This window comes from Dermacentor andersoni, chromosome 1 (assembly GCF_023375885.2).
Source record: "Dermacentor andersoni chromosome 1, qqDerAnde1_hic_scaffold, whole genome shotgun sequence".
Lineage (NCBI taxonomy): Eukaryota > Metazoa > Arthropoda > Arachnida > Ixodida > Ixodidae > Dermacentor > Dermacentor andersoni.
Window position 1 is genome coordinate 51,424,264 of NC_092814.1, and position 23,863 is coordinate 51,448,126.

The 23,863-nt window shown below is 46.1% G+C and overlaps 1 protein-coding gene across 2 annotated transcripts in view; it reads left to right on the forward strand.

Moving 5' to 3' along the window:
* LOC126545368 (hexosaminidase D-like) overlaps positions 1–23,863 on the forward strand; it is an 87,623-nt gene that overhangs the window by 41,732 nt on the left and 22,028 nt on the right. For both annotated transcript variants that reach the window (XR_011895078.1, XM_050193179.3), the window contains one exon: positions 781–884. The gene's annotated coding sequence lies outside the window, so the exon portion shown is untranslated. The remainder of the gene's footprint in view (positions 1–780; positions 885–23,863) is intronic.

A 23,863-nucleotide genomic window follows, 5' to 3' on the forward strand; every position in this document is an offset into this window, starting at 1 on the left:
TTTTTTCATAATACAATGGCACAGCCTCTGCTACTCCGAACCCATCAGTGCAGCATTTGTCACTCAAATGGCATGAACTAGCGTGTACCTTTGACCACTGAGAAGAGTAGCTGTCTGCCTGCTTTCTCAGCCTTCTCATAGTTTCTGACATTTCGAGTGATCACAACTGGATGTCTGCCTTATAAAAAAGGCTGTTCATTGAAGGTCGTGTCTAGCCTAGCAACGCATGAGGAAAATCTAGGGACTGGAACCTCGGCTGCACAATCAGCAACAGTTTACTTTCTAGCTTTCCCAGAGTAGGAGCTTACCCCTGCTGAAGAAAAAAGTTTGCATACTTGAAGGTACACATTTAATTACTCTGATGTATTTTGCAGGTTTGTGTATGTTGAATTTTTAGTGGCTTGCACTTTAAGCTTGTTCCTCCAAGTCTGTGTGCAACTCATCCGGGAGGGGGGGGGGGGGGTGGGGGGGGGTATTCTGTAAGTGTCCACCTAGTGGACATCTCCATTTCGTCTTCTGCTGCTGAAGTTCTGATTGGCTGAGCTGGGGTACGGCGTAAGAAGGAGACAGGTGCCTTCAGCCAATCAGTTCAGCAGCACACGAAATGAACATGTCCACTAGGTGGACACTCAGAGAATAGCCCCCCTGGTGTATGTTTATTGAAATACCAGGCCATGCGGTCTACAAGTTTATCCATGTTGTAAGCTTTTGCGCTGTTTGCTGTACTGAAACAAATTTGCACCCTCTTTTGGTTATCCACCCCCCTCAACCCCATTTTAGGTTTAGTCTCTAACTGCCATACTGATTTGCCAAAACTAAAGTACTGACATCTGAAGCGTGATATCTCAGCCAAAATTTAACCGGAAGCCATTTTGCGAACAGTGGTGAGCAACAAACATGTCTTTTACAAAATTTTTACTTGGTATTTTTATACCTTTAAGTTGTAGCAATTGCTGGCGTGAAAGTTTGTCTCCAGAATATTGTGTCTTTACGAAATGTGTGTGAGAAATAAGCTGTTTACATTCTAATGAAGATATGCTTAATATTCCGTAACTGGCCAAGCAGAGCACTCTTGGTGTTATTTCAGTGGTCCAAACCTCGGTGTTTAAAGGTACGGTTAGGGTTCAGCATTTTCAATCTTTATTTTCTTGAATTTCGCCATATTTCCTTTACTTTTAGAGCGTAGCTCTTAAGCGCCTGTTCCTGTGGCGAGCGTCGGCGTAACCGAGCGAACGCGGAGCGGGAAATAAAAGCCACGAAAGGCAGAGACCAATGAGAGCGGCCCCTTCAGTGACGTGCGCATGCAGGAAACTGGTGTCGTGTGAACCCATCTGACTGCTCGATGCGTACTCGTACCTGGCCTCAGCCGAACCGCTTGTTTTGTACTATCGTCTGCTCGCGTCAGCTCTCGCTCGCGCTTGTTTCGATTCTCATGGTTTGCAATTGCTTTAGGGCACAGCTCTTAAGGGCAAGCAAGTATATTCTTGTGCAATGCGTGCGTGCGGCCACACATGTCGCGGTTAGACATCGCCGCTAAAAACTGCACAGTTTCGCGTCACGGCGTTGCTGGCGTGCCCAGCTGCCTTTGGCGTCCTCAGTGGCACCAGCGTGGAGATAGAGCACATCCTATCACAGAAAACCTATACGTGGCTGCCGCTAGACAGAATACACTGCGCGCTGTAGTGACAGCGGGCGGGCGTGCCCATAGAGTTTCATACAATAATTACTTATTAGGTCCGTTCAGTTTGCGTGCACCACTGTCAACCAGTTCACAGTGGTTCACGAGAAGTTAAGAAATTATGCTGCTCGATTTCTACGGTGCAGGCTCAGCGTGACAGTTGAAATGAATGCCAAGGTGCAGACATGGTGCAGGCCTTATGTTTTGTCCGACAAGGTCGCATTCCGCAGCCGTCTTAAAGATTAGCCTTTTTGTCAAAATACCATGATGAACGCACGTGCCTTATTTATGAAGCCTTTCACATCCATAATAGCGGTGACACATGTGTAAGCCACCCCTTGGTTTCACTCCTTCCGAAGTAGATAGCGTTCCTATCTCATTGATTACAACTTTTGAATTTGTCACTTTTTCTTTGTTCTGTTCTTCGTGGTAGTGGTAGAATATACATATGCTTCCAAAAGAATAAAGCACCTTATTGTTAGTCAGCGCTGTGGTCTTTGTCCTTCTCTTTGCCCTGTCGTTTAGCGCTGCTTTCTGCTCGTAATCATGAACCAACCACCCCAAATGCGTACCCTTCTGCTTAATTTAAACTTACTTTCAATGTTGTGGTGACAGCTACGTTTAATTCCCTCTCACGCCATCACTCGATTGTGATTATGTACAATCCGAATCTGATCCCTCGCGATCGTATATAGACTGTCGTCTGTTCCCTGAGCACTGTAAGCTAAACAAACTCAATCCTGATTGCTGAACGTGTACGAGTGATCATTTTCTATAGTGTGGAAAAATAGTTCATCCGGATGGGACTAAATTGCGATCGAAAGTGCGTATTCTTCAGAGCAAGGCTAGAGACTGCTTTAGCATGTGTAGGAAAAACAATGCGCATTTTATTGTCTGATAGACTACAGAATAAATAAAGTTCTTCGGGAGAAAAATCGGATCAAAACCTGTGCGCACCAAGCATTTACATGCGTCACTGTGAATGCAAGCGTTTCGTCTGCTGCTTTTTAAGGAGTGGTCGATTGCAGCGCCGCCGCTACTGGCGACGCCACCAGAGCCATGTGGAGAGTGCTCGGTTTCATGCATCAGGTGCAATGCTGTGGAGGCTAGAGGTACTTTTTGCAGTGGCTGTGTTCGCACTTAGAAACAGTTCAGTGTCTTTTGACCAATTTTTGTCAAAATGTTCTTTATATAAGGTCAGTTCTGAATGAAAATAAGAATTTGCCCTTAGAAGCAGACAAACCATGTGCTGATTCGGCTGCTAACATATTGTATTATATCAATTTGCTTGTTATTGTTTTTTATTTGCCTCCTTTCATGGTAGCCTCATGTGCATGCTCGTGCAAGCAAACGCCGCTGCCGCCCAGCGAAGCATACACGGAACACGCGGAGTGATAAAATTTGGAGACTACACTACTTGCGTAGCTTCCACAGCGTTACACCTGATGTGTGAAACGGAGTACAGTCGAATACAATTCAAGTCTGTAGTGAAGCCTCGCCCACGCCCTTATAATCGCAAGACACTGTTCCTCTGTGAGGCTGCAAATAGTTCGTAGTTCAAACTTTCCCTGTTACCGAAGTAAGGTAGTAACCACAAAAATAAAACTATAAGCACGCAATTTTATGTTTTCACTCGTCTATTGTAGTGTAATGGTGAAAGCCTAATTCTTTATTGAACTGAAATAAAATGCTTGCTTCGCTGCAACTATTTATTGCCAAGTTTCACTTCGTCATCAGCCTATTTTATGTCCACTGCAGGACGAAGGCCTCTCCCTGCGATCTCCAATTACTCCTGTCCTGTGCCAACTGATTCCAGTTAGCGCCTGCGAATTTAATTTCATCACCCCACCTAGTCTTCTGTCGTCCTCGACTGCGCTTCCTTTCTCTTTGCAGCCATTCTGTAACCCTAATGGTCCACTGGTTATCTTACCTACGCATTACATGACCTGCCCAGCTCCATTTCTTTCTCTTAATGTCAATTAGAATATCGGCTATCCCTGTTTCCTCTCTGATCCAGACCACTCTCTTTCTGTCTCTTAACGTTATGCCTAACATTCTTCCTTCCATCGCTCTTTGCGCGGTCCTTAACTTGGTCTCAAGCTTCTTTGTCAATCACCAAGTCTCTGCCCCATATGTCAGCACCGGTAAAATGCACTGATTGTGCACCTTACTTTTCAATGGGAGCCATAAGCTTCCAGTCAGGATCTGACAATGTTTGCCGAATGTGCTCCAACCCAATTTTATTCTTCTATAAGTTTCCTTCTCATGATCAGGATCCCCTGTGAGTAATTGACCAAGGTAAACATACTCCTTCACATACTCAAGAGGCTGACTGGCGATCCTGAACTTTTGTTCCCTTGCCTGGCTATTGATCATTATCTTTGTCTTCTGCATATTAATCTTCAACCCCACTCTATATAGCTCTGTTAAGGTCCTCAATCATTTGTTGTAACTCGTCCCCAGTGTTGCTGAACAGGACAATGTCATCTGCAAATCGAAGGTTGCAGAGATATTCGCCGTTGATCCTTACTCCTAAGCCTTCCCAGTTTAATAGCTTGAATACTTCTTCCAAGCACGCAGTGAATAGCATTGGAGAAATTGTGTATAATTGTTTGACCCCTTTCTTTATAGGTATCTTCCTACTTGTGGAAAATTAAGGTAGCTGTGAAATCTCTGCGGTTACTTTCCAAGATATTTATGTAAGCATCCTGTACTCCCTGATTACATAATACCTCTATGACTGCTGGTATCTTAACTAAATCAAATGCCTTTTCGTTATCTATGAAAACCATATAGAGAGGCTGATTGTACTGTGCGAACTTCTCGATTACTTGATTGATGACATGGATGTGATCCATTGTAGAGTGTCCCTTCCTGAAACCTGCCTGTTCCCTTGGTTGACTAAATTCCAGTGTTGCCCTTATTCTATCGGAGATTATTTTGGTGAATATTTTATATAATACTGGAAGTAAGCTAACTGGCCTATAATTTTTCAATTCTTTAACGTCTCCCTTTTTATTTATTTATTTATTTATTTATTTATTTATTTATTTATTTGTTTATTTATTTATTTATTTATTTCAAGATTACTGCCAGCCTCTGGTTAGAGGCCTTAAGCAGGAGTGGTTACATACATGACGAACAATACATTGAGTACAAGGTGTGAAGCGTGAGCAAAATGAAATAACACTGAATTTGAAAACATGAGCAGCCTGTCATTTGCGAAAATGTAGCATTTAGCGCTAACAATGTGAAACTATTCCAGAAGAAGAAAATGTAAACTGCTCTTAGCGCCAAGTTGACGAACACTCAAGAGACAGAAAAACTAAACTAGAAGAATATATGTATACAACGCGTGGCAAACGATTTCAGAACATACATCCTATCAGACAAACGTAATGTGGTAGTGTGTAAAAATGTGTAGCAGTGGCAGAAGCATCAGAAAGCACATGCGTTCAATTATATGGAAGGACAGGCCAAAAAGAAAAGAAAAAAAGGAAAGGAGGGCAGGGATGTACCCCGATCATTTATAAAATTTCTTTAAGCAGCTTTAAGAATGATTCAGTGGTGTCGCAGGCAACCACCGCAGCAGGAAGTACATTCCATTCCCTAATGGTTCGGGGAAAATATGAATTTCTAAAGGCTTCTGTTTTGCAGTAGTAATCTTTAAGCTGCTTAGCGCAGTTAGACCGAGTTGATCGACGAGCGAGAGGCTCGCCATACGTGTCCTTGTTGATGCCTGATTTTCCATGATAGAGCAGATACATGTACTTTAATCGTTCTTTATATCGCCGTTATTGAAGGCTAACTAGTTCTGCTGTTTCGAGCATAGCACTTGGTGATGCATACCGGCTGAAGGAATTGAATACAAATCTTATTGCCTTTCTCTGAATTTTTTCCACCTTTTTTATTTTGATATCGCTATGTGGATCCCAGACGACGGACCCATACTCAAAAATCGGGCTTGTGGATTAGTATAATGTTGGCATTCCACCAGTTCTCTGCGACTCTTGAAGTCGATAGACAGTTCATATAAAGGGCCACTAGTTTTTAAAGCATTATGTCTCCTCCATCTTTGATTAAATCGACTGGTAGTCCATCTCCTGCCACTTTTCCCCGTTTCATGTCTTGCAAGGCCCTTCTAACTTCATCGCTAGTTATAGAAGGAGCCTCTGTAACCTGTTCATTGCTACCTCGTCAGTTGGCAGTGAAGTTTCATGAGTAAAACATCCCGGGATCAGCAGTGAAATGAAGTGTACCGCAGACTTTTGAAGAGCGAAATGCTCAGACTAAATGTACTTTGTCCATGTCTGTTGCACACCTCATCACTTCCACCGATGAAAAGACTCTTCAAGAACAGTGGATGCTCTGGAAATATCAAGTACGATGCCATCTTGAAATGGTCGCATTACGACGATTTTGTCTGCTTCTGTGATTGGCTGGCAGAAAAACAACCTGGCATCGTCGGTGTGCCTTGGTAGCCAACTGCTGTGTTTTTAAGTTGTATCCAACTATAGTGCCACCCGCTGCCCTACCCCTTCTGTAGTGGAATACAGCTTAAAAAAAACAGCAGTTGGCACCCAAAGCGCACGGACCGCTCATGGTTGTTACTCTGCCAGCCAATCACAGAAGCAAACAAAATCGTCGTCATGCAACCATTTCAAAATGGCGTCATACTTGATACCTCCAGTGCGTCTGCTGTACTTGAAAAGTCTTTTCATGGGTGGAAGCGATGAGGTGTGCAACAGACATGGACGAAGTGCATGACAGCCTGAGCATTTCACTCTTCAAAAGTCCACAGCACAATTCATTTCACTGCTGACCCCGTTTTACTCATGAAACTTCACTGCCAACTGAAGTGAAACTTGACAATAAGTAGTTGCAACAAAGCATGCATTTTATTTCAGTTCAATAAAGAATTAGGCTTTCACCGTTCCACTATAATAGACGAGTGAAAACGTCCAAAATTACGTGCTTATAATGATATTTTTGTGGTTACCGCCTTATTTAGTTAGCAGGGAAAGTTTGAAGTGCGAACTACCTGCAGCCTCGCAGAGGAACAGTGGCTGGCGGTTATGAGTGCGTGGGCTAGAGTTGGACAGCTTTAGTTTAGCGTGCGCTATACCATTGCGTACGCTATAATATAGTGGGTCGTTGTTGCACATGCGCAGAACGCTAACTGACCCATAGCGTATACACGCTACTTCTCAGATTTAGCGTCTTCGCGTGGTTTGCGTGAAACATGGCGGCGGTCCCGACTGCCCGCTTAGAATTGAATTTGGCGTTGCTTTTGTAAAATTCACTTCGTTCATAGCAAATTACTGTGTAAACGGCTTTCGCTTAGTCTCAGGCAGCTTCAACGACAGAGTGGTGTGGTTAACCTTGCAGTTTTTGAGATCGCTTCTCGTTTCGAACGAGTCGAAGCCTAACGAAAGAAACGTTCGAGATGTCAGCGCCATCTATTGCTGCAGTTGGTAGATAGCCGCAATGACGGCATATGGCCTCTGAGATCCGAACATCTCGCAGGGCAACTAAAACTGTAACAAACGTGCGCTGCGTAGCGTACACTATACTATAGCGTAGGTACATTGTACTAGATAGGGGCAGTGTGTTCAGACGGCGGAGCGCGCCACGCACCGCTTTGAAGCCGGGAGCGTAGACAGGTCCCGGATGTATGCGGCGGCGCTGCAGTTGCACGGGCTGTACGGACGCGTTCTCCGTGTGTTGCGGCCAGTTGCAGCGTGCTTGCCGTGTGTTTGCTCTGAAAGGCTGTGAAGGAATTCCTAGAGTTTCTGTCTCCTTGGGAGTCACATGCAGAAGGATTGCCATTTGTTGGGCGTGTTGGTAGACTGACTTGGAAAGCATATTTAGCGCCAGCGAACTAGGACAGAAGGGAGACGACACCACAATGCGCTAACTTCAACTTGATTTTCAGGAAACACCCGCCTATTTAACTGTGCATGTGTTAAATAGGCGGGTGTTTCCTGAATATCAAGTTGTTGAAGTTAGCACGTTGTGGTGTCGTCTCCCTTCTGTCCTTGTTCGCTGGCGCTAAATATGCTTTCCATTGCAAAAGGGCTTTGCGGCTTGAGCCAGTCGACGGCAGATAGGCTCTGTGTGACATTGTGCAGCACTTTAGCTCTGTTAGAATACTTGGAAGGAGAGGGTTTTAAATACCTATTGACATCTAGACTAAGCCAATAAAAGTTGGAGAACGTCTTGTGAGGTAGTCGTGCGCGGATCCAACGATCATCCAACGCCGTCTCAATTTTTGATTGTTGTGAATTGCCTTTTTATATCTTGGCGAAGGCAATGCAAACAGGGAACACAGAGGTCAATAAAGATTTGGTATCGCTACTTCACTCACCTGACAATTCTGACAAGGAAGGGGACGTTGCGTCACAATTGACGAGTTAGTTGAAGCTGGAAATCTGACGCTGGTAGAGCAAAGGCTAAACAATACTCCAGCAGAGCACTGGGCTTATGTGGAGGAAAGGAGCGATGACCGCCTCATCCATTATATATGGCAGGGTATGTCGCGCAGAAATTTTTTATTCGCAAGAAATGTGAGGACTGCCGCTCTCTTCTTTTGCAGAACTCTAGTGTCAGTAGCAGTCTCAAAATTCACGAAATTTGTGACAGGGGAGGATTGCTGTATCCCTCCAAGTTGCTTTTTGAAGCACTAAAGAAACTTGAGGGAATATATTTACAACCTTCTTCAGCAAAGAGCTTTGCAGCAACATCGTAGTTGATGTCATAATTCTAGTGAAAGCTTTAAATTTGGCTATGCCATAGGCTGCAAATTACATGCTGAAGATTTCACATCAGCAGTTGTGCGTTTTTATCTCCTAACAAGGCTGTACTTTTACGTTAAAGGTGTTAATCAGTGAAGGGAAGCACGACGAAAAAGGAAATTGCACTTTAAAGTTAGCTATAATGTTCTTAGCAGGCTGGTGCAACATATGTATGCTGAACCTTCTTTGTCTTTTTCGTCTGAATGCACAACTTTTTCTGGTACATTCAAAAAGCTAATTTTGTGAATATAATTAAAAATGAATTAAGTAATATATTTGCGCATATTAATTCCGCTGTAGGTCTCCATTGTTTGGGTAGGAATGTACTTGCACTGTTTTTCTGTGTTTGGCATACTGGTGCACGTGTGTAGTTTTGCAGAGATACCTTTTACTTGGCGTCATTCCTACCTGTTTTATTCGTTCCATAGAAGTGTACGATGTCGGTATGTCTCATACTCGCACATGAGCCTGACGTTCGGGAACACTTCATGATGTAAATAAAAAAATTCACGAATAAGCTGTGCAAATGTAGTTGCGGGGGGCTCGCAAAACAGAATGAAAGAACGAGGGACAAATGTTTATCGCGAAAGAAGGTAAAGGCCAATTAAGCAGGCAAGCTCTTTAGCTTTGGGCTATGTACGTACATAATGTTTTGCCTTCTCTCCTACAACAGCGGCTGAGGAACTAAGCGCTTGACGTTGGGTCGCGAATGCCACGGCCGCTTTTTTATGAATGCGAACCGCAAAAGAAAATGTGTGCACCTGGAATCCGAGTTAGTTTAAATCAATTCGATCTCCTTTACTACTGCGTTATTTGCAGCGGACTTTTCCGTTCAAATTATTTCTGGTTACGAGGCACCGTGGTTCAAAACAAATTTAACGGCTTTACGCCACTACTTCGGTGTCTGCAAAACCTTTGCTGTCAGGTTAATAAATTCGTCTAATTGGCGTTGAGATGCGCTAGGAGTGCACATACAATTCATCTTTTATATGAAGTAAGTTTCGGGTGTGCATCTTAACACCCGCCGAGGATTTGCACGTCTATTTGATTGCGACAGAAAATGATTATCAAAATATCAGCATGCAGCGCTGGCGCTGCGTCGTACGTTCCGTACAGCCCATTAAACAACCCATGTTCCTGCAGCGCCATCTCGTGCTATCTACATGAAGCGCCTCAGCGGCGAGCGCTTCCTGAACACACTGCCCCTATTCTAGTACACTGTAGCGAAGGGGCAGCATAGAGTGTCTCACTATAACACCTAGAGGGTAATCTGGCGCCACCGTCTATGGGAGTTTCTTAAGGGGACACCGTGCCGTCATGGGAATGACGGTATATGTGTCTGCGAGGCTCGTGTTGGCTGGTGTTGTAAGAGGCTTCGTCTAAAACGTGGATATGGCTACGCAAATAACGCGTAGCCATATCCACGTTCGTAGCCATCCACGTAGCCATATCCATCCGTTCGGAAGCGGTGCTGCCGCTCTGCCGCTGCGACGAAATTCCAACTTGCCCGAACCTCGCCGCTCCCGCCGCTAGTGCCGCCGCCGCCGCTCGAAACAGATTTCTGCGGCGCGGCGGCAGGATTCGCGAGCATTTTCGCTTGCATGTGAAACAGGCTTGAGAGCGGGCGCGAGAGGAAATCTGGGGGCTTTTGCTCCTTGAATATAGACAAGAACGGCACCGCAAGCGGCGCTGCTGCGCCGGCGTGAGAGCGCCGCATGCGGGACAAAATTCAACTAGCGGGTGTATGCCTCTTCCACTGCGCGTTTGGGCACGTTTGGTACCGCGCGCAGTGTGTGCCTACGTGTGTGTGCATGGACGTTTTATTCGAAGGACGATGTACACCCTTCTATTTGCCTTTAAGACCGGTACGCTTGGCGATTATTTTTATGGCTGCAATGCCGCGAAAGGGCAGCGTCTGCTTAGCCATGTAAGTGACGCTGAGCAGGTAATTGGAAACGACATCGTATGTGCCGCCGGAAAAATCGTCGGCATATACGATGCGTGTTAGCTGAAGTCATTTTTGCAGTTTCCCACAAAACGTTTGCTGCAAATCCGTGTTGTCTCTGATGGCGACAACGGACTTCCATCGACACTGTGCGGAAATAAACAAAATATATCGCCGCATAGCACAAGTACGACATGGGTACACAACTTTAACTAGTACGTCCCCTGCAGTATAGAATAGAGGTAGCAATGTAAATAGCTTGGCCATTTTTAACAGTGCTCAAGAGACGAAAGTTGAAAGTATTAGTAATCATTTCTGCTTCAGCAATGCCGGCGCGACCAAGACGCGGGCGTGTATCGTCCGGTAACTCGATCGATCGGTGCAGTGGTGATGCAGGAATGAACTCCAGTCATGTTCAATACATCGTGCAAATATTCAATTTCTCGGTACGCGTGAACTTCGGCCCTTGCTAGCGCATGCAACAGAATTGGTTTCCATTCTTGGGCAGCGCACATACAAACGAAACACGAGAAAGAAGACAGGACAAGCGCTGGTCGAACAACTGAAAGTTTATATATGAATAAAAGGTTTATATACCGAGTAATCATGAAATTCATGTGGGTTACATATAAAAACCGTCATACACTCACGAGTGATCAATGAACGAGCTCGCTTCGTTTGCCAGTTGTTTACTTCGTTCGGCGCACCGCAGTAATCCGTGTCTGTCATCTGCTTTTTTCGTACCATTTTCTTGTGAATCGGCAGAATTTCACTGGTGGCATCAACTCTTTCGTGTTTACATTGCTGTCGTGACAGTTAACAACACAATAATAATTTCCGCTCATCCAAAGAGGCGCCGTCGCAAACAAGAGACGTTTCGCGCGCAGCGCGAACTGAACGCGGGCGCGACCGTGAAGGGAAGCGGCGGAAACATATACCGCCAGGGGAGAAACGAGCGCTGTCGTCTAGGATGAAATAGAGTTACTGTATATGCTACCACAGGTAGCAGAGTTGCGCGTAGGTCCGCCATCTTGCCTGGGAAGCAACCAAATCTGTGCGGTGAAGCCGCTCTCCGTTTTTGCAGGCGGCATGCCTACCGTATCGTCGATCGACAGTTGGTGGTTTTGCATCGCTTTTGGACTGCTTGTCCGCCTAATCGCAAACAAAGCGCATCGAAACAGCTGACAGCATAAGATCGTCAAGAAAAAGGCGCCGAGATCGGTCCCCACCGAAGCTTAGGCCTAGCGTATCCGCCGAGTCCGTCTGCACGCTCTCGGCGCGTCTAGACTCAGGAATCAAGAAGTCTAACACGGATAAATCACTCTATATTTCAGCTTTCGCATCGGTGTTGTTAAATAAACCATTTTTTCATGTTTACAGTGCCAGCACAAGTAGTGATGAGCGCCGATGTGACGCGTCATAAACACAGGTATATATGTGCTGTCGCGGAAGGCTCCCGGCACTAGCCTGCGCTTCTCTGACGAAGATATATGACTAGACAGACGTGTCAACTGAAAGGCATCACTGAACTAAGAAAACGTTGCATATTCTTCGCGTGAAGAACAAGAAACAGCTATCCAAATCAGCAGTACAGCCCATACAGCGTCCCGGGTCGGCGGTTTATTTAGGACTTTTTTCAAAGTTAAAATGCCAGTCGCAAGTGAAAATCGATGTTGTGGCACTTCCGAGCATGCTGCTGAATACGGACAGCAAAATTTTCTTTGTGGTACACGCGTGAGTTTTATATGCAGGGCGATAGCGCATCTACCATGACTGAGCGAGACATCTCTGTGAAACTAAAACTGCTTCTCGATCCTTGACATGGCATATTATCCCCTCACGTTCTCCTCCTGGCGTGGCGCAGTGGTAAAGTACCGGGCTTGGGATCAGTAGGTCCGACGATCGAATCCTGGTCCTAGCTTTCTTTCTTTTTTTGCACCAAATCGCTCTTTGTTGCTTTTTGTATTCCAACAAAATATATTAGGGATACCTGCTTATGTGCCAAAGCTCTCAACGTGTAGGCAGTCTAAAACATTACTGGTGAATCAATGACCAACCATTAGTATTTCGACACTGGTACCCCATTAGACTTGCTGTAGAAGCGTACCCACCTACTAGCAGCAGGCACTGGATATCAGCCACACTGGATATCAGCCACACCTGCAAGTACCACTTCATTATGTGCCTTTTCACTGCAGGGATACCAAAAGTAACCTTCTGTGGGAGTGTAGTGAAAGTTTTTCTCTCACAGGATTGACATAGCTACATTGACATAGCTATATAGCTAGCTCTCCGCAGCTAGCCCGCACGCGAACAGCAAACGCCAAGGTCGGCCGGATTCGCTTTGAATTTGACTGGCGATAACTTGTGTCAATCCAGTTCGCTGCAGCGGCGGCGTCGGGAAATACAAAAATTGGCCCGAGCATCTGCTTCTCCGCAATGCACGGTTGCTTGACTACCACGTGATGACGCTCTGCCAATAGAGGCGCTAGCGGCGTGATAAAACAGACGCGCAACTCTGCTACCTGTGGTAGCATATACAGTAACTCATCCTAGAGTTACTGTATATGCTACCACAGGTAGCAGAGTTGCGCGCCTAGAGTTACTGTATATGCTACCACAGGTAGCAGAGTTGCGCGTCTGTTTTATCACGCCGCTAGCGCCTCTATTGGCAGAGCGTCATCACGTGGTAGTCAAGCAACCGTGCGTTGCGGAGAAGCAGATGCTCGGGCCAATTTTTGTATTTCCCGACGCTGCCGCTGCAGCGAACTGGATTGACACAAGCAGTGCCTCCTCTTTATAGAGGAGGCACTGACACAAGTTATCGCCAGTCAAATTCAAAGCGAATCCGGCCGACCTTGGCGCTCGCTGTTCGCGTGCGGGCTAGCTGCGGAGAGATAGCTATATAGCTATGTCAATGTGGCTATGTCAATCCTGTGAGAAAAAAACTTTCACTACACTCCCACAGAAGGTTACTTTTGGTATCCCTGCAGTGAAAAGGCACATAATGAAGTGGTACTTGCAGGTGTGGCTGATATCCAGTGCCTGCTAGTAGGTGGGTACGCTTCTACAGCAAGTCTAATTGGGGTACCAGTGTCGAAATACTAATGGTTGGTCATTGATTCACCAGTAATGTTTTAGACTGCCTACACGTTGAGAGCTTTGGCACATAAGCAGGTATCGCTAATGCAAAACCGAGTACCCATTATCCAGTGTTCAGTGCAGCGCCGGATTATGGGCCTGCCATAATCCCATAATCCCATTGGATTATGGGATTATGCCGCGCGCTGGATGCTGGGCAGGCGCGGCGTACTCGGAAGCACAGGGTACTGGTGCGAAAAATAACTATAGCGCGTTAAATACGCAGTGCCTGGACATCGTATATATTTTGTTGGAATACAAAAAGCACAAAGAGCGATTTGGTGCAATAAAGCCCGGTACTTTACCACTGCGCCACGCGAGGAGGAGAACATGAGTGGATAATATGCCATGTCAAGGATTGAGAAGCAGTTTTAGTTTCACAGAGATGTCTCGCTCAGTCATGGTAGATGCGCTATCGCCCTGCATATAAAACTCACGCGTGTACCACAAAGAAAATTTTGCTGTCCGTATTCAGCAGCATGCTCGGAAGTGCCACAACATCGATTTTCACTTGCGACTGGCATTTTAACCTTGAAAAAAGTCCTAAATGAACCGCCGACCCGGGACGCTGTATGGGCTGTTACTACTGATTTGGATAGCTGTTTCTTGTTCTTCACGCGAAGAATATGCAACGTTTTCTTAGTTCAGTGATGCCTTTCAGTCGACACGTCTGTCTAGTCATATATCTTCGTCAGAGAAGCGCAGGCTAGTGCCGGGAGCCTTCCGCGACAGCACATACCTGTGTTTATGACGCGTCACATCGGCGCTCATCGCTACTTGTGCTGGCACTGTAAACATGAAAAAATGGTTTATTTAAGAACACCGATGCGAAAGCTGAAATATGGTGATTTATTCGTGTTAGACTTCTTGATTCCTGATCCTAGGCGCGCCGAGAGCGTGCAGACGGACTCGGCGGATACGCTAGGCCTAAGCTTCGGTGGGGACCGATCTCAGCGCCTTTTTTTTTTTGACGATCTTATGCAGTCAGCTGTTTCGATGCGCTTTGTTTGCGATTAGGCGGACAAGCAGTCCAAAAGCGATGCAAAACCACCAACTGTCGGTCGACGATACGGTAGGCATGCCGCCTGCAAAAACTGAGTGCGGCTTCGCCGCATAGATTTGGTTGCTTCCCAGGCAAGATGGCGGACCTACGCGCAACTCTGCTACCTGCGGTAGCATATACAGTAACTCTAGGATGAAATAAAGCCCCTCAATTTTTCCAAAGTAGCGCCATTCGTAAATCTTTCCGCCACCCCGCTCACCCTGGCGCTTTCTCCTCCACGCCTCCTCCGCTCCCCCATTGGCCAATCTGTGTCACGTGGAAGCAGGAGCCGCGCTTTTGTATATTTTTTTTTCTTTCCAGAGCGGAGCAGGCCCCGCGCTTTTGTATATTTTTTCTTTCCAGCGGGCTCCGACCTCCATTAAAGCCCCTCCATACAAGTTTCCGCCGACCAGGTTAAAAGAAAGCGGTGGTGGCGCGTGGATGGAGGGGCTTTAACCTCCATGGGGCTCTTGCATTGCCCAGGGGGCGCTGCGAAAATGGTGCTAAAAAGCGCCCTCTGTCCTGTAGTACCAGTACCAAGCTCGGTCGTCTGCTTCGGAAAGCACGTTTACAATATGGACCCGCCACTTTCGGTTTTGTTGTACCACGGCTTGCAACGAATATCGGGCGCCGAAGATATTTTTCAGGGGTGGCACGCTGCGTAAAGGCAATAAATTATGCAACGCCGAATACGTGTACGCCGTTCAAGAAATAAGCGGCGAAGATTTAGCGCGGTGTCAATCGCAAGCGAAGCGAGTCGCGTACGAAGTTGAACTTCAGGTAAGGTCTGCACGCTGCTAGATTCAGGCGCACAAACGCGAGGAAATGCTTGGTATAAATCAATTCAGAGCAGCGATAAGCAGACGTGTACGGAACTGCTTGAACGCGCGATCGTACGCGCCGCGACGGCAGCGGCCTTTCGACATGCCGCGAAACGGAGGGCCTCCTGCAATCATTGTTGGCTGCATGCCGCTAGACAAGTAGTTATGCCTGCACTGTAGTAGCGGCCATCTGTCCCTTTAGCAACTGATAAATAACTGTTGCAATGCATATGAGCTCGCAGTAACGTACGTGCGAATCGCGCTGCAGCGCGAGCTCGTGCGCTGCTCACTTGATGTAGCTTTTAATGACAGCGCTCGAACATCGATGTGCTACAATCAATACTACCTCGCTGCGCTGCCTCAACGTGCTGGCTTGAGGTCAAGGATGAGCACATTTAACTGTCTAACCTGTGCTGCTCGTAGTGGGGTAGTGAATTGTCACCGAATCAGCCCGACCATTTGTGGTAATTTGCACAGAACTGGTCACTTCACCACTTCGCACCAGTCGAATTGTTAATTGTCGCTGTGGCCGGGTCTCGAATCGTGAATCAATAGCCATGCCTGCTGCTATGTCGGTCTGCCGTCAGGACTGTAGGTGCAAAAGACCGAATTTTAGAACGCAGATAATCAAGCAAGCTTCAAGACAGGCGAAGCAGTCAGCATGGCGCGAAGTTTCGCTTACCCAGCGCGACGAACTGCAGCTATCCAGCGCGCCCGACGCTCCGCTTCGTGAAGCCTTGAAGGAAAAGGGTAGAATCTGATGTTGGGATTCAGGCCTTCTTTTTCATGGCAGCCCACGACGCAGAAGTAACGACGGTGGCGCTTTTTCGAGGCTGAGCTAGGTCTCTCCGGATCGGCGTCGCCGATTCCTTCTGCTTCCAGCATTACGTCTCACGGAGAGTCCGTTTTCATTAAACTATAGGCTGCAGCTAGCTCGCAGCGTGGTCGGCATGGTCTGTGATAAGTGACAAGCCTTTTCGCACTCGCAACAGGGCAGAAAAAAGTGCGAATCGACGCAAAACTCGGGCCAAAAACGTGCTTCGCCACATCCAGGGCTCAATACTACCCAAGCCGGTACTACCTAGATAACGTTTCGCGCGCCGCCACCAGGCGCCGCCACTATACCTCAAACTCCAGCGCAAGACGCCCATTGTTGGGCCTGCGCGACGAAAGTACGGCAGGCGGACTGACGGAATGCGTTAGCGTAATAGAATGTGTTAGGGCCGAGAACTTAATTGCGATGCCGTGCTGCTGCGCGAGGCACAGCAGAGACAGCGAGGGCAAAAAGCTTTTTGTTTTGCCATCCGGCGGGCGCAACGCAAAAAGAAAAGTGTGGATTAACAGGATCGGACGGGTTGACTTCGAGGAAGTGGCAAAGAACGCACGGCTTCGTGAAGTAAGTGCCACGGCTCCACACAACCTCTTCTTTTGAGCCTAGTTCATGCTCTGTGTGGTTTTTAGCGCGTTGAAGTTGACTTTTTTTTTTTCGAATGTGCTCTTTGTTTCATGTAGTTTCGTCTTGCGGTGAAAGTGCACGCATCTGCAGCTGGCCTGTGACATAGAAGCAACTTTATACTGGGCGTGTTTTTGAGCTCCACCAGAAGTTAGCACATTCTCGACGCTTTTGCAAGGCGCACTATGACTTATGGATACCGTCTTTTAGCTTCCAATGTACGCCCGCATGTATTGATTTGGTTTGTGATGATTAACGTTTTTAACGTCCCGAAGCGACTAAAGCTATGATGGAGGTCGTAGTGGATGGCTCCGGATAACTTTATCTAGGTCGCCAGGGGATCTTTAACGTGCACTTTGATCGTAGAGCCGTACGTGGGCCGGTAAATTCCTCGTTGGCGTTTCATAATTATCGCGCGGGCGCGCTTGCGCTGCTTTTTAGAAGTTGGCGCCTCAGCGCGATTGTATTTCTTCAATTTATTTTATTTACTAGTTGTAACAACGTGTCATTGTTTCGTACTATTGATGGCGCCTCCAGGGCACCAAACCTGCAATGGGAGCACCAAAGCTAGAACCAGGGCTGGATGGGGCTCGCCGAAGCCTGTGCATGCCAAGGGAGTATAAAAAATAGGCTGTCCGCTATAGCGGACAGCCAATTTTGTATCCGAAGACTCCCTGCGCCGCTTGCTTTATTGTAATGTCACGTGCGCTTCAGAGGCCTCCGTTAGCCGTTACATGTGCCCTCCTGGAGTAGTACTTGTAAAAAAAAAAAAAAAAAAAAAAAAAAAAAAAAAAAAAAACTATCGTCACGATTACCAAAGCACCCCGCAATGAAAAAAGCCGCCCTGTTGCCAGGCACTGCTGACCGCAAACAGTCGGAATCTCTCACGCGCCGGCCGAACAAAAGTATCCTGCAGGTACGTAAATGAACCTATGAAACCACGTACACATACTTTCACGCTGTCAAAACCTGAAACTGGTAATTACGCGCGTGTTTGAGCACACCGCCTGCTTGCGTCGTGTTTCAACAACACGAACTCTCAACATGCGCGCACTTTACGCCTTAAGTACGCCTTGAATAATAGTCCCTTTCTCTATTTCTTCCACAATTCCAACGACATTTTTAAGGCCAGTTACCGACTGACGAAGCAAAATCTCTATTAAAAAAACTGCTCCGCAGGGCTCGAACAAGCTTTTCCGCGGATTTCTTCCTGTAGCGTGTTAGCCGTCGTCTGCTACGGCAGGCCCAGCACCGGCGGCGCCACCGTCGAGGCCGCGCCGAGCGGAGGAGGAGAGAAGTGATTGGCGCGTTGGGCGCTACTTTGGGATAAAACCCCTTGATGATTTGAAAGTAGCGACACTGTCCTCCTCACGGCGCTTTCCTCCTCGATTCTCCTCCTCGGCGATTCCTCCTCGTGGGCAGAGATTGAGGAGCAGTTACATAGAGAACAAATAGGGGTGTATGCGGTTACAGAAACGCACCTTAGAGACTCAGAAGAGCCGCCAGTTATTGGGAATTATGTATGGGAAGGGTGCAACAGAACTAAGTCGGAAAGAAAGGGAGGGGGAGTCGGAATGCTCATCCATCAGGGAGCCAAATGGAAAAGAGTAAATTCACAATGTCAAGAGCATCTTTGGTTATCAGGTACAATGAGTGGGAAAGAAACTTGGCTTGGAGTTACGTATTTGTGGACCGGAATAAATTGCACAGAGAAGAATAAAGAGTTAGTGGAATGCATAAGCGCTGATATCAGGGGTTTCGGGAATGGTGCTGAGATAGTCCTATTAGGTGACATGAATGCCCACATACAGGATTTAGACGGCTATACCGACAATAACGGGAAGTCAATGCTAGACCTTTGCGAGCAACATAATCTCGTGATCGTGAATACAGGGCCTAGGTGTGAAGGACAGATCACGTGGGAAGTGGGAAACCGGCAATCGACCATTGATTACTGTCTGATGACAGAAGGAATTCATGATAAGTTGAGAGAAATGGTCATCGATGAGGAAGGGTTTAGCAGCATAGGGAGTGACCATAAACGCATCATTTTGAAAATGGGATATGTAGTTGGGAAAGAGAGCAACGAAAGCAAAATGGCCAGTCCAAATTTGAACGCTGAACAAATAGCAAATATAGTCACTAGAGTGGAGGAAGAAATTGGCAAGTTGCCAAGTAAGGGGTGGGAATATGGTGAGCTTCTAAGTGTAGTAACGACAGAAATACGGAAAGAGAAACAACATGTTCATTGGAAAGGAAAAAAGAAACCGAAAAGCTGGTGGAACAAGGAGATACGAGAAGCCATCGCCGAACGACAGAAAGCATCTCGAGAGCACAGGCAGGCAAAGAAGGCGCAGTTGCCACAGGATGAAGTAACCAGTAAATGGGAAATATACCGGGAGAAAAAGTCCATGGTTCAAATACTGGTGCAAGCAAAATTAAAAGGTGAAAGTGAACGTTGGTTGTCAGAAATACGTGAGAAAAAGAAGGCTGCACCTAGAATATTTTGGAATCACATAAAATTATTAGGCAGGAAGGCAACAACAATACAACAACATATCCTAGACGAAGATGAAAACAGACTGGAAGGAGAAGCAGCAATAAATTACATCCAAAAAGTAACAGCCGAATCTTTCCAAGGCAAGGACAAGGTTGTATTTGAAGAAAAAAAGAGCATGAAAGAGACCCAAGTGGGAAAGGAGCTAGTGCTTACAAATTTAAACTGGAAGAAAGCGGAAGAGAAAATTCCTAAGCGCACAGCCACAGGGCTAGACGAGGTTCCCGTTAGGCTGATAAATGAACTGGGACCAAAAAGTAAGGAAGCTCTCGTGAAAGCAGTTGAAAAAACTTTAAAAGATAGACGAATACCAGACAGTTGGCGACAAAGTAGAATGAATTTAATTTATAAAGGTAAGGGGGAGAAAGACAGAATTCACTCGTATAGACCGTTGACCATTACATCGGTAATATACAGGCTAGCAATGCAGGCAGTGAAATTAAAGCTTCAAGCATGGGCAGAAAATAATGGCATTTTGGGAGAGCTTCAGAATGGCTTTAGAATAGGTAGGCGTTTGGATGATAACTTGTTTGTTCTTACTCAGTGTATTGAAATATCAAAAGCAGAAAGCAGACCGTTGTATGTAGCCTTTTTGGACATTACAGGAGCATACGACAACGTAGACCGCAGCATTTTGTGGGATATTCTGGAATGGGAAGGCTTAGGTAACGATTGTATACAGCTCTTGAGAGAGATTTACCTAGAAAATACTGTTTGCGTTGAATGGGAAGGGATGAGGAGCGCGGAGAAAGTTCATATCAACAAGGGACTGAGGCAGGGGTGCCCTTTATCCCCGCTGCTGTTTATGATGTACATGGTGAGGATGGAGAGGGCGCTAGAAGGAAGTAATATCGGGTTTAATCTCTCATACAAACAGGCAGGTACAGTAATAGAGCAGCAACTCCCAGGTTTATTTTATGCGGACGACATTGTGTTGCTCGCAAACAAGCAAAGTGATTTGCAACGTCTGGCTAATATCTGTGGACAGGAGGGCAACAAGTTAGGTTTGAAATTTAGTGTTAGAAAATCAGGTGTTATTGTATTCAATGAAAACAGTGAACAGACAGTGGAGATACAGGGCCAAGAAATACCTCGGGTAACAGAATATAAATACCTTGGTATATGGATAAACGAAGGCAACGGATATATGGAAACACAGGAAAAAACCATAACAGTCAAGGGGAAGAGAAATGCAGCCATAATGAAGCACAGAGCGCTATGGGGATACAATAGGTACGAGGTCCTCCGAGGTATGTGGAAAGGGGTAATGGTTCCAGGACTTACTTTTGGAAATGCGGTTGTTTGCTTTAAATCAGGGGTACAATCAGGACTCGACGGGAACCAAAGGTCAGTGGGTCGCCTCGCATTGGGCGCTCACGGGAAGACTACAAATGAAGCTGTGCAAGGGGATATGGGCTGGACTAGTTTTGAAGTGAGGGAAGCCCGCAGTAAAATTGAGTACGAAGAACGGCTGAGGAATATGGAGGAAAGTAAATGGGCTGGGAGAGTGTTCAGGTATCTGTACAGGCAAAACATTGATTCACAGTGGAGGAAAAGAACTAGGAAGCTTACCAGCAAGTATGCGGCCTGTGGGGTGGGCAACACAGCAACAAAGAAGGTCAAGCGGAAAGTCAGAGAGGCTGAATTAATCTCATGGGTGGCGGCAATGGAAAAGAAACCTGCCATGAGTAACTACTTAAGGGGAAAAAACGAAATTAGGAAAGAAACCATTTATGATAACTCAAAGGGAAGCTCATTACTTTTCGAAGCGAGATCGGGATGCCTTAGAACACGCACCTATAAAGCGAGATATAAGAATGAAGAAGAAACATGTGCTTGCTGCGGTAAAGCTAGGGAAACGACGGAACATATTTTATTAGAATGTGAGGACGTCTACCCAGCGGTCGATTTAGGCACCACTGGCCTCCTTGAAGCCCTTGGGTTCAGCGGGAGCAGTGGTAAAGCAAACAGGTCCGCAATAGACATCAGTAAGAGGCGATTGGAGGATTGGTGGAAGAAAAGTAGGGAAACGACAAAAGACGGAGACGTACAAAAGCACAGTTCGCAATAGGGTATCAGAAAATTTGGACGTGGTAGTTCATAGTGGTTTTTTTTTTTTTTTTTTTTTTTTTTTTTTTTCATTGGTGAACATAGGTAGGATATTAGGCAGCATAGTAGTAAGAGCTTGGTGGCGCAAGCCACCGCCCCGTTCCAAAGGGGACGCTCATAACATCCATCCATCCATCCATCCTCCTCGCCCGCCGGCTGCGCACGGCGCTCTTTTCCTCCTGGGCTCCCGCGGACGGGCCACAGTATTCTATGGAGGCGTGTCATTTTGGGCCACTTGCGCGCCCCAGTAGGGTTGAAAATATTGAGAAATGCTAATAACAGCATCGATGATGCTGGAGGCCACGTTTATAAGGACGTTTTTTTTTTTTTTCTTAAAGCCGTATGAACGGGGTATACCGATGTAAAGGGAGCTTTGAGGCGAGTTCTATACTCCAGACGATTTTTCTGCCACATGATCAGATGCTTAACTTCGTGCGTCTGATCTAGTATTGCTAGTGACACATCCATTTGTGTGTGGCTTATTAAGCGAAAGCCTTAGACCTCTGTTTCAAGGTCCCGTTGTGAGCTACAGAAAATATCACGTGACCGAAGGAAGGCGGGAAGCGAACCAAAGCATGTGCAGCCGCGTATAAGAGATGATTAATGATTAGCAAAGTAATGATTGATTGGATTAAGATGATTTCGGGTGTATTAAGGAGGATTAAAGTCGATGAATGTGCATTAGGGTGAATGAAGGTGTATAAAGGAGGACTAGGTTGGATTAAGGTCCATGAAGGTGAATTAGGGTGGATGAAGGTGCGTTGAGGTGCATTAAGGACGATTAGGGTGGATTAAAGTGCATGAAGAAGGATAAGGTTGGATTAAGGAGGATTATGGTGGGCTAGGGTTAAATAAAGTGAATGAAGGAGGATTAGGGTGGACTAAGGTAGGTGAATGTGGATTCGGATGGACTAAGGACGATTATAGTGGATTAGGTTGGATTAAAGTGAAAGAGGGAGCATTACGGTTGATTAAGGTGGATTAAAGTGCATTAAGGAGGACTTTCGTGGATTAAAGTGAAAGGAGGAGGATTAAGGTCGATGAATGTGGATTCGGTGGATTAATGTGCATTAGGAGGATTATGGTAGACTAATCGGTCTTAATACTGAATTAACCTTAATTCACCTTAGTCCACCCTAAACCACCTTAATGCTCTTCACCCACCTTAATGCTTCCAATCCACCTTAATACAGCCTAATCAACCTACATCGCCCCTAATGCACCTTAGCCTACCCTATACGGCTTTAATCTACCTTATCAACCCTAATCCGCCTTAGTCCTCCCTTATCCACCTTAATCCTTATTCATGCACCTTAATCTTAATCCTGCTTAGTAGTCCCAATCTACCTTAATACACCCTAATCCACCTCTGTCAAACATAATCCAGCTCCATAGCCCCTAATCCACCTTAATCTACCCTAATCGGTCTTAATCCTCCTTTATCAACCCTGATTCACCTTAATCCACATTAATCGACCTTAATCCCCCTAATCCATGTTCATGCTCCCTAATCCACCATAATCGGTCATAACACCCTTTCATCAACCCTTCAACTTAATCCACCTTAGTCCTCCTCCACCCACCTTAATCTTTATTAATGCATCTTAATCCTTAATGCACTTCAATCCACCTTAATCTTCTTTAATGCACTCTAATCAACCTTAATCCTCCCTAATCCACCTTATGTCAATCACTAATGATTCATTAATTAACTTGGGTAATAATTCTCTTATACAGGGGTGGACATGCTTTGGGTCACCTCTGGCCTTCCTTGGGTCACGTGATACTTCCAGTTTACAACACGACCTTTGATCAAGGTCTTGATCTAAAGATCTAAAGACCTTGATCTACGAGCCTTAAAACTTAAAAAAAAAAACTCAATGTTGACTAGCTAACGCTCATCACCTGCAATACCACGGGGATACTTGCCACATTTTTTCAGGGCGCAAATTAGAATCTATAATGCTGCACTTCCGACTGAATAACAACAGTTGGCGACATGCGAGGTGATGGAGCCGCCCCGGAATATTAAGCATACTGAGGACAATCGCAACAAACACGCTGGTGAGCAGGCCGGAAGAATAAAAAAAAAAAAATGCAGCGTTACGGGATGCTTTGAAGACGCCTCAGCTCGCAAACAACGCTGTTCTTTGTCGGAACCAAGTTCTTTCGGCCAATGTCATGCAGCCACTGCTTCCTGCACAAGCTGTCACGCTTTCCTTGTGGTATCATAAAAACGGCATAACCATCTTCAGGCTTCTTGCTGCAGTTATATGCGCAACAGCTCGGCATAGCGCTAGCACATAGAGCAGGAAACACAGCG